We start from the raw sequence: 9230 nt of genomic DNA, 5'->3' as shown, positions 1-9230 counted from the left end.
TTTGGCGGGTCCGGGCTGGGGATTCGAACCCGCTACCTTAGGTGTACGTGGCTGGCGCCTTAGCCGGTTGAGCTATAGGCGCCGAACCTGCACAAACATTTCTTGATGCTCATGGCATGAACATACTCTTTGTCTCATTAACTTTCGAATCGTCTGTGGAACTTTGATTCCATGAATCACACTATCAGGTGAACAGACAGATACTCTGTGTGTAAGATCTGAGTTAGTTTTTTGAGGAAGTGAGGTGTAAGGGAGAAGGAGAAAAACTGGAAGCATTTAGGAACTAAAACCTTTGTCCTAAGAAATGTCTGGATCAGTAAGACAGAGACCCAAACAGCTACAACGGGAGTGGTTGTTAGAGAATTTACTTCTGGCTGGAGGTTGGTGTATGTGTAGGGGTGGGTTGAGGAAGTTTTATGGATTATGCCAGAGGACGAGGATGACAACACTGTGGGACAGGGCGTGGGAATCAGATGAGTTATTCTGGGGACAGAAGTGAGGAAGATGTGTTTTTAGATTCCTCTAAATCTAAAACTTGAGGGTATAACTGTGGAGTAATTTAAAATAAGTTTTACATCTTAATATTTCTTGAATTAAAATTCCCTGAAATTCAAAATATGCAGAGGTAAATATCAGTGTGTATGGATCATGATTGTTTTGATGTTGTTGGGTTAACTGTTGGTATTATAATAGTCAATATGTACTATACAGATTAATATATGCTGCTCTTATCTGCTACTGTAACTAATACTGTACATTATTTGTGGCAATTTACTCTGAAAACCCTCTAACCCAGTGGTTCTTAAACTTGAGTGTGATCACCGTTCCCGCCTCCAGGGTTTCTGATTGAGTTCTGGGGCATGACGGGGACTTTGTATGTCTTCGTTCTCTTCTTTCCCTGCCTTCCCTCCTTCACCTCCTTTCCACAATGGTCTTATTATTTTATTTATTTTGTTGTTATTTATTTTTGAGATAGTCTTTCCTTGTCACCCTCTAGGGGTGGCATCATAGCTCACAGCAACCTCAAACCCTTGGGCTCAAGTGGCTGGGTCTACAGGTGCCTTGTCCCAGCTGTTTTTTTTCTTTTTGGAGGCGGGGTCTCACCCTTGCTCAGGCTGGTTTCAACTCCTGAGCTCAAGCAATCCTCCTGCCTCTGCCTCCCAGAGTGGTAGGATTACTGGCATGAGCCACCATACCTGGCCCTTCAAAATGGTTCTAGAAGTAGGGTCTCACAGACAGAGTTACCTAGGCTAGGGTGCAGTGGCGTGATCATAGTTTACTGCAGCCTTGACCTTGACCCTTTGTTTGCTGAGTGATCTTCCCACCTAAGCCTCTGGAGTAGCTAGGACTACAGGTGCATTCCTGTAAAGTTAAAAATTTTAATTAAAAAAAGCTTTTTTCATAAGGTAAGGTCTTGGTGTGTTGCCCAAGGTGTGAGCCACTGTGCCCTGCTGGGATTTTGTATTTCTGGTAAGTTCCCAACTGATGCTGATGCTGTTGATCTGGGAACCACACTTTGAAAATCAGTACTCTGGTGACTTTTGCTTTGTGATGACATCTACACTCCTTCTTGACCTACAAAGCCCTGCATGAGTTAGTCCCTGGCTCCCTCTGTGCCCTCATTGGCATGTGTTGGTGTTCCTGATGCACTGGCCTTTCTGATCATGGAAATGGCCATGCTTATTCCCACTTCAGAAGCTTTTCACGAAATATCTTCCCTCAGATGTTTCAGGCTTCTTCGGCCTCAGCTCAGATGCTCCCATTCCCTTTGTGTGCCTTTCCTAATCATGATTAGCCATCGCCCTTTATGCCTTTTGTAGCTCTCTGTCACATCACTTTATACACCACGCTTATTTGTGTGCTACCAGTCTCTTCTCTGCCCAAGAAAGCAAGCTGTATTGCCATTTCTTAAACTGTGCTTGCGTAATAGGTGCTTAATAAATACTAACAGATAAATGTGCTTAATAAATACTAACAGATAAATGTCAAAGTTAGTAAAGAGTTAGGATTGAGAAGTAGATATACAGCCAGGAGCTTCCTTGTACTGCTTGACTTACATATCACTCCCGTAAGTCTTCGTGTTACCTGTTCCCTGCTACCTGCTATGTGTATGAAGTGGTTGTCCTACCAGACATCTAGGACTAGCAGGCTACCTTCGGATAGAACACTGGTTTTCATTTTTGCCCCTAGAATGTTGATTATCACAGAAAATGATTGTGTGCTCTAGCTGATACTGAGTGAATGGACAGGATATTCTATGTGTGATTAACATTTTTAACAGAATATTGTTCAAATTGTATGGAGATTTCATGGGCTGTTGATCTTCACATTCGGTTAACTTGCTGTAAATGACAAGAGGAATAGTTTATGATGTAAAAGTAAATCTTTTGAATATGATTTTATGATTTTGCTTTGAATAACTCAAATTTGGTTGGTAGAAACTGATGGATGATATTAAAAATGATAAGGCCAGGCAAGGTGGCTCACACCTGTAATCTGGTGCTCTGGGAGCTTAGGTGGGAGGGTTACCTGAGTTCAGGAGTTTAAGACCTGCCTCTATTAATAAAAATAGAAACATTAGCCGAGTTTGGTGGTGCAGGCCTGTAGTCCTAGCCACTGTATTCTCAGCTACTTGGGAGGCTGAGACAGGTGGATCTCCTGAGCCCAAGAGTTTCAGGTTGCGGTGAGGTATGATGATGCCACTGCACTCTAGCCCAGGTGACAAAGAAAGATTTTCTTACTCTATCTCCAAAAAAAAAAAAAAAGCCATGATTAAAAAATGGTACCCTTAGGCTCGGTGCCTGCAGGTCAGTGGTTAGGGTGCCGGCCACATACACCGAGGCAGGTGGGTTTGAACCTGGCCTGGGCCTGCTAAACGCCAATGACAACTGCAACAATAAAATAGCCAGGTGCTGTGGCAGGCACCTATAGTCCCAACCTTGGGAGGCTGAGGCAAGAGAATCACTTAAGCCCAAGAGTTTGAGGTTGCTGTGAAGCCACAGCACTCTACTGAGGGCGACATAGTGAGACTGTCTCAAAAAAAAAAAAAGTACACTTAATATAGAAGTAAGTTTAATATCATTGAGCCTTAATAGAATATTGGTAGACATAACTCATGGTACTTGATAAAGATTTAAAAAGTAGGCTTGGCACCTGTGGCTCAAGTGGCTAAGGTGCCAGTCACTTACACCTGAGCTGGCGGATTCGAATCCAGCCCGGGCCCGCCAAATAACAATGACAGCTGCAACCAAAAAATAGCCAGGCATTGTGGTGGGCGCCTGTAGTCCTAGCTACTTGGGAGGCAGAGGAAGGAGAATCAGTTGAGCCCAGGAGTTGGAGGTTGCTATGAGCTGTGATGCTACGGCACTCTACCCAGGGTGACAGATTGAGGCTCTGTCTCGAAAGAAAGAAATAAAGATGTAAAAAGCAGCTTAATGGCTCCAAGAGTAAACTCTAGGTTGGGGAAAGAGCTGAGAAATTATAGTAGGACTTTGTTAAGTGGTGATCCTGTAATAACTGTCATAAAGTTGGAACCAATCATCTGGGAGGTGGAGAGTGTCTCTTTGAGAGAAAGGACTCACAGATGCAGTGTTCTGTGGCTCCTAAGGGAGGCCCCATGGAGACCTCTGTGTGCTGCCCACTAAGCTTATTGGGGAGGTGTAGGACAGCCTACACTGGAGTGATGGGCCGAACACCTTCTGTATACGACTGGAAACCCTGCCCACAGCAGGAGTGCAGCTTGTCTGAATCTGGGAGCCAGATGACCACCTGTGCCCTGGGTGTGCAGGAATCCCTGGAGCAGACAGCCAGGTCTTTGAGGAGCGGGAGACACGGTATCCCAGAAGACTGGAATGGTGTGCACCTCATTTCTAAACCTCTTCCAATGTTGTAAGCCATGGTCAGTCTAACCGGCTGTGTGTGAGTTAGCGAGCTTGAAAGTTTTGGCTATGACTTAATTAAATCCCTTTTTTATAATGTGATGTTGAGAAAGGCATTTTGGCTTGACCAAGTTATAAGAAGACCAGTGGCATCCTCCTCTTATAGAAAGTAATCTGGGGCCTTCCTTTAGGAGGGACACAACAAAATATAAAAATGAAGTCATGCTTTACACTTAACCTCTCCACAGAGGAATTGTTAAACAAGGAAATCATTCATACTTTTCTTTGATCTCACTACTAACACAGTTTCCTGGCTGTTCAGGGGTTTTCTGAAGTTGCAAAATTTGGGGATTTTTTTTTTTTTTTGAGACAGAGTCTCAAGGTGTGACCCTAGGTAGAGTGCTGTGGCATCACAACTCATGGAAACCTCCAACTCTTGTGCTTAAGCGATTCTCTTGCCTCAGCCTCCCAAGTAGCTGGGACTACAGGCATCTGCCACAACGCCCGGCTATTTTTTGGTTGCTGTTGTCATTGATGTCTGGCGGTGTGGGCTGGATTTGAACCTGCCAGCTCCGGTGTATGTGGCTGGCACTCAAGCTGCTGAGCTACAGGTGCTGAGCCAATTTGGGGATGATTTATATTACTCTTTGTACAGATCGTTCATTTTCTTTAAAGCATTATTTTCACTTTCTTAGGTAAATCTGAGGGATTTGAGTTTTTATAAAGCAGAACACCAAAGGCATTATTATAAATCTTAATTTCCTTTCTGTGCTAGGGAATATCTTGTATTTCTGATTCCTTTTTTCTTTCTGTGGAATGTCACATGATTTTCTAAATCAAATGAATAAACTTTAGCTTGTGAGTCAAAGTAAATCTCATGTAAATGCTCTAGCAGTTGTTTTGTATTTCCCCTTGGAAAAGTCTTCAAGTTTTAATCTGAAATAACTGTTTGAAAATGAGTCATTTTTATATTGATAGCATAACATTATAGTGCCAGTGAGCACATGCTCTATAAAATAGCACTCTTAAAATAAATCTATGACCCATTCTGTTAAAATGAAAATAATCTGTGACCTTGAATTTTTGGGTCTTCATTTGAGTATGACTTGGGCATGGATTACTGTGTGGTGTGTGTATACATTGCCTGGAACAACTTAAGTGTGTTTTTACCTTTCCCTGAATTTCCTTCCTCTTGAAGTTGATTGTAAGAGGTAGAAACAAGTAGTAATTACATTTACCACTTTTTGTGAAACATTCCCACATTTTTTATCACAGTTTATATTAAGTATACTTTTAAATTGTAAATTATTGTAAAGATATTTTATCATTGGGATTTAAAAAATTTAAAAGTGATATCTGTGCCTGCTTCTAATATCACTAATTTTATTTCTGTGTATTCTATACAATTCATTTCAGATGTGCATACATTTTAAATGGTACATGTATTTTTTTTTTTTTTTAGACAGAGCCTCAAGCTATCCCCCTGGGTAGGGTGCTGTGGCATCACAGCTTACAGCAACCTCCAACTCCCAGGCTCAGGCGAGTCTTCTGCCTCAGCCTCCCAAGTAGCTGGGACCACAGGCGCCCGCCATAATGCCTGGCTATTTTTTTGGTTGCAGCCATCGTTGTTGTTTGGCGGGCCGGGCTGGATTCGAACCCGCCACCTTAGATGTATGTGGGTGACGCCTTAGCCACTTGAGCCACAGGTGCTGAGCCAGTACATGTATTTTTAAAGTCATAAAACAACTTGTTATTTTGTTTTATAACTTTATCTTAATGTTTTCTAACATTCTATACTTAAAGTAGTTGGTAGCTGGATCATAGTCCTTCCAACAAATGATTTTAACTTACTTAAATTTTTCCAGTTTAAAGTTTTCCATGTTGCTGGTTTAGTTTTCTGTCTTACTGTATATAGATCTAACACTGTAGTGGAAATCTTCAGGTATTTAGGGTTTTTCTTTACTTCAATTATTTTTTTTCCCCTAGGGGAAGAAAAAGAGTTATTTACATATAGTCATAGAAGAGATTTTGTCTATTGTGCAAAGAGAGAGCTATCGTTCTCTTCAGAAGGTTCTCAGCCCTATTAAGAGTGTACATTTTACAAATCTAGCTCTAGTTCTTCTTAGAGATTACAGGAGCTCAGAGGTCTGTGATCTTGGGCACTGATAAGGGCTGCAGAGCCTTCAGATCCAGTGGAATCTCTGGTGTTTGGACTGTGCTGGCTCTGTGGGTGCATGCTCCCTGCTTCTGGCTGAGCTCCTGCCGCCGTCCCTGCCACGGTTGATTGAGGAGTGTAAGGTTGCAGTCTGCGAGGAAGAGGAAGGGGTGAGAGGAAGTTCCCTTTGTACTCAATCACTGCCATCTTGCTCGATCCTGCTCGTTCCTATTTGGGTTCTGCAGCATTCTTGTGTAGCCCCCATTTTGACCTTGGTACCAAGGAGCCAGTACTTGAAACAGCTTTGGGATCAAGTCCTTCTCCGTGAGCCAAAGTCAGCCATGCGCATTGGTGTCTCCCAGTTTCCCATAGTTGATGGCTTCTTGGCGCAGTCCCTCGTTGGCGTTGGTGCCGCACCAGTCCCGGGAGCAAGTTCCGCAGCCTGTGGATGTGGGACCGGGACCCAGGCCCAGATGGTGAAATAGGCTGCCCTGGGAGATGGGGGCGGGAACAGTCAGCCGCATGCCCCTCCCATCTACCTGCCCCTTGGAAGCCCTCAATTCTTTTTTAATTGACTTGTTTATTTTTTTTATTCCAAAATAGTAAGAGGATGCAAGTGTTTTTTTGTTACATGGATAGCTAGTATAGTGCTTAAATCAGGGCTTTTGGGTGTGTCCATCACCAGAATAGTGTTCTTTGTACTAATAGGTAAGTTTTTATCCCATACCCTGCCCCTTCCTTTTCTTGGTTACTTATATAGCCTGTGGTCATGTGTCTCCAACAGGTGTCCTCAAACTATGGCCCGTCGGCCACATGTGGCCGGCTGAGGTCATTTATCCAGTCCCCTGGGTGTTTTTGCCGCCGCTACCTGTCCTACTTAGCAGCCAACTCGTCCCGGGGCCCATAGTCAGTCCAGCCCTCCAACGGTCTGAGGGACAGTGAACTGGCCGCCTGTTTCAAAAGTTTGAGGACCCCTAATTAGCTCCCACTTACTAGTGAGAACATGCGGTATTTGTTTTTCCATTCCTGAGATACTTCATTTGGGATAATGGTCTCCAGTTCCAGTCAGGTTATTACAAACTATGTTGCCTTAGTATTGCAATGAAATTGTTACTTCGTTCCGTTTTGTGGCTGAGTTAGGCCTCCATTGTATATAGGTCAGGCAGTTAATTTTGAGAACTCATCCTAGTAAAAGTGCTACACACGTTATTGGTGAATATCACTGTGGTCACCAGATGGCCAAGGGGAGTACCTTGAAGGGGACCATAGTCACATGCAGCAATGAGGTCCATAGCACTGTTCATAGAATGAGTTCTCGGACTTAATTGTCTGACCTCGTGTACATATCACATTTTTTTATCTACTCACAAATTGATGAGCACTTAGATTGATCCCACATCTTTGTAATGACTTGTGTTGCGATAGTCCTTCTAGTTCAAGTGTTTCTGATAAAATGACTTCTTTTCCTTTGGGTAGACATCCAGCAGTGGGGTAGCTGGAAGAATGGAAGGTCTTCATTTATTTCTTTGACGAATCTCGATACTGTTTTCCACAGAAGTTGTATAGTACTATGTTTCAGTTATTTCTCTAGGATAAATTCCCAGGAGTAAGGGCATGAGGCATACATGATTCTACAGCTCTTGCTATATGCTTTATTTTACCTTTCAAATGGGATTTTTAATACCATCATCACATTTTTCTGTGAGTAACTTTCCTGCCACATTATCTATGTTGGATCTTATCTTTTAATATAAGACAATTTAATACAGGTAGAACATTCCTAATTCTGAAAATCTGAAATCCAAAATGCTCTGAAATTTGAAACTTTTGAGTACCTAAATGGTGCTCAAAGGAAATACTCATTGGAACATTTCAGGTTTGGGATTTTTGAATTTAAGGATGCTCAGTTGGTTATCTGCAGATCCTCCGAATCTGAAATCCAAGGCACTTCTCTTGTCCCAAGCATTTCAGGTAAGAGCCACTCAGCTGTTGCTAACGGGGTTCCTCCTTTTTTAATTTACATTTATTTACACCCATGCTTTACTATTTGTATTGTCTTACCTGATTTTTCACAACTTCTGAGCTCTTAAATATCCTTTAGAGTTTATTCTTTAATCCTTTCTTTTTGTGGCTGTATTATAAAAATGAAGTTCCTGGTTTCTAAGTTTGAAAGAAGTTAGCATTTTAGTGTATATATGGTCACTGAAAAGGACTGTTCTAATATTTATTTCTTCTACTACTTCTACCAAGTAACTGTTTACTCTGTTGCCATCTAAGCTAGATGTTATGAGCATTTTGAGGCCCCAGCAATTTTTATCTTTGTAGCAAGAGTGTATCTGCACTCTTTATGATGAAAATAATTTACCTCAAAAATTGCTTATGGCTGTAATACTAGCACTCTGGGGGCTGAGGCAGGAGGATTGGTTGAGGCCAGGAGTTCGAGACCAGACTGAATAAAGTAGCAAGACCCCATCTCTACTAAAAATAGAAGAATTAGTGGGTGTGGTGGTAGGCACCTGCAGTACCAGCTTCTTAGGCTGAGGTAGGAAGATCACGTGAGCCCAGAAGTTTGAGGTGGCAGTGAGCTATGATGATGCCACTGCACTCTAGCTGGGGTGAGAGAGCAGAGCAAGAGTCTGTCTCAAAAAAAAAAAAAAATGTTGGCTGGAACACATTTATAGCTTGAGTCAGTGAGTATAGTCAGATTTCTCACAATAGCGTCTCAGAGAATTTATTTTCATGAGAATATGGTATTTAAAAAAATGTAGTATCAGGAAAAGATGACATTTTGAAAATACAGTTATTGCAGATAATTTTAAAAGTTATGTCTATGCTTTCCATTTATTTATGCCTCTTTGCTGAAATCTCCATCTACCTGAGATCACATTCATCTTTTTCCTTCTGAATTTCCATTTTGCTGATCTCATTCATGTAATTTAGCATTAAATTATTCTCTCATTTTTCTATGAGTAAATTTTAATTCCCTTAAGAGATTTTTGTTGTTGTAATTGTTGTTGTTTTTTTGTTTGTTTGTTTTTTTGAGACAGAGCCTTAAGCTGTCCCCCTGGGTAGAGTGCAGTGCATCTCAGCTCACAGCAACCTCCATCTCCTGGGCTCAAGCGATTCTCCTGCCTCTGCCTCCCAAGCACCTGGGACTACAGGCACCCACCACAATGCCTGGCTATTTTTTGGTTGCA

The 9230-nt window shown here is 42.1% G+C and overlaps 1 protein-coding gene and 1 pseudogene across 3 annotated transcripts in view; one reads left to right on the top strand and one right to left on the bottom strand.

The window, feature by feature from the left end:
• Window positions 1–9230, top strand: part of TP53BP2 (tumor protein p53 binding protein 2) — a 79144-nt gene that overhangs the window by 12434 nt on the left and 57480 nt on the right. The window lies entirely within an intron of this gene.
• LOC111725640 lies at window positions 5900–6626 on the bottom strand (annotated as a pseudogene).

The sequence above is a fragment of the Otolemur garnettii genome, unplaced genomic scaffold (assembly GCF_000181295.1).
Source record: "Otolemur garnettii isolate 467f Iridium unplaced genomic scaffold, OtoGar3 scaffold00045, whole genome shotgun sequence".
Classification (NCBI taxonomy): Eukaryota; Metazoa; Chordata; class Mammalia; order Primates; family Galagidae; genus Otolemur; species Otolemur garnettii.
Note: the sequence above shows the minus strand (reverse complement) of the source record. Positions and strands in the feature narration are given on the sequence as shown.